Here is a 2,500-nt window from a genome sequence, read left to right on the forward strand (position 1 = left end):
TCTAACTCACCCCACATTTTCTACACTCTGCTCTGCCCCACTTTGCTCCTGCTTTCACTTTACTTCACCCCACCCCTTCCTCAATTCCAATCTAACCCCCCACCCCCCCTACTCTACACCCCACTACACTCCACTCAGTTCTTCCCCACTCTGTTCTACGCCCCCATTCCATTCTAAATCATCACGCTGTGTTCTACTCCAGTTTAATATATCCCACTCTACCCCCCCCCCCCCCCCTCCATCTGCTCCTCCCCACCCCACCCCACCCCACTCCACTCCACTCTGATCTATCCCACTCTACTCGACACCACTCCACTCCATTTCAGTATATCCCACTCTACTCCACACCACACCACTTCAGTCTGTCCCGCTCTGCTCCACCCCACATCACTCCACTCCGATCTGTCCCACTCTACTCCACACCACTCCATTCCAGCCTATCCTACTCTACTCCACCCCACACCACTCCACTCCAATATATCCCACTCTACTCCCACGCCACACCATTCCATCTATCCCACTCTAGTCCACCTCATACCACTCCACTCCACCCCATACCTCTCTAATCTATCTCACTCTGCTCCACACCACTCCACTCTAATCTATCTCACTCTGCTCCACACCACTCCACTCCAATCTTCCCCACTCTACTCCACTCCACCCCACACCACTCTTATCTATTCCACTATACCCCATCCCGATCCTCTCCAATCTGTCCCACTCTGCTCCACCCCAATTTACACCACACCGCCTCAGTCTATCCCGCTCTACAACCTACACAACTCTAATCTATCCCACTCTACTTTACCCCACTCTACACTACCCCACTCTACTCCACCCTCATCTATCCCCACTCCACACTATCCCATTCTACACCACACCATCCCCCACTCCACTCCAATCTTTCATACTCTACTCCCAGCACAACTCTAATCTATCCCACTCTACTCCACCCCATTCTGCTCCACCACAACTCCAGTCTAATCTATCTTACTCTACTCCACACCGCTCCACTCCAGTCTGTCCCATTCTACACCCCACGCAACCCTAAAATCTTTCCCACTCTTCTCCATCCCACCCAGCTCTAATCTATCCCACTCTAGTCCACCCCACTCCACTCTGTTCTGTCCCACTCTACTCCACCCCACTCCACTCTAATCTATCAAACTCTGTACCCCACACAAAACTCTAATCTATCCCACTCTACTAACCACACAATTCTAATGTATCCCACTCTACTCCGCCCTGCTCCAATCTATATCGCTATACACCCCACACAACTCTACTCTACTCCACTCTTCTCCACTGCACCCCACTCTGATCTGTATGACTCTACGCCACCCCTCTCCACTCCACTCTATCCCACTCTACTCCACCCCACTCCACTCCAATCTGTCATACTCTACAGCCCACGCAACTGTACAGTATCCCCCACTCTACTCCAGTCAACCCCACTCTACTCCACACCGCTCCACACCACTCTATTCCACTCTACTCCACTTTATCCCACTCCTCTCCACCCCACTCCACTCTAATCTATCCTTCTTTACTCCACACCACTCCACTGCAATCTACCCCACTCTACTCCATAATATTCCAATCTATTCCACTCAACTCCACTTTATCCCACTCCACTCCACCCCACTCCACTCTAATATATCCCTCTCTACTCCACACCACTCCACTCGAATCTATCCCACTCCACTCCACACCACTCCGATCTGTTCCACTCTACTCCACTTTATCCCACTCCACTCCACCCCACTCCACTCTAATATATCCCTCTCTACTCCACACCACTCCACTCGAATCTATCCCACTCCACTCCACACCACCAATCTATTCCACTCAACTCCACTTTATCCCACTCCTCTCCACCCCACTCCACTCTAATCTATCCTTCTTTACTCCACACCACTCCACTGCAATCTACCCCACTCTACTCCATAATATTCCAATCTATTCCACTCAACTCCACTTTATCCCACTCCACTCCACCCCACTCCACTCTAATATATCCCTCTCTACTCCACACCACTCCACTCCAATCTACCCCACTACACCAAACACTCCACACTCCACTCTAATATATCCCTCTCTACTCCACACCACTCCACTCTAATATATCCCTCTCTACTCCACACCACTCTACTCCAGACTATCCCATTCTGCACCCCACGCATCTCTAATGATCTTTTCCACTCTACTCCAACACACCCCAATCTTCTTCATTTTTACACCCCCTCCATCCCACCCCCTACTCTGCTCTGTTCTGTTTTCTGATGACGCTTTGACACTTTAATGGCATGGGCCATGAGGTCCTTATGACACGGGTGAATGCATCAACATACTTTCAATTTATAACGAACCATTGTAATAACTGAACGAAATGGTGAAAGCAAATAATAAAACAAAACAAAGTTCCTTCTTTGAAAAAAAAAAAGAAAGAAAGAAAAATGATAGTAACCAACACATAGTAACTCCGTTCATTCAGCTATAG

At 49.3% G+C, this 2,500-nt stretch overlaps 1 protein-coding gene across 1 annotated transcript in view; it reads left to right on the top strand.

Annotated features, from left to right (window-relative positions):
* LOC143294547 (putative maltase-glucoamylase 2) overlaps positions 1-2,500 on the top strand; it is a 14,874-nt gene that overhangs the window by 430 nt on the left and 11,944 nt on the right. The gene's annotated exons all lie outside the window — the stretch shown is intronic.

Source organism: Babylonia areolata, chromosome 20, assembly GCF_041734735.1.
Source record: "Babylonia areolata isolate BAREFJ2019XMU chromosome 20, ASM4173473v1, whole genome shotgun sequence".
Classification (NCBI taxonomy): domain Eukaryota; kingdom Metazoa; phylum Mollusca; class Gastropoda; order Neogastropoda; family Buccinidae; genus Babylonia; species Babylonia areolata.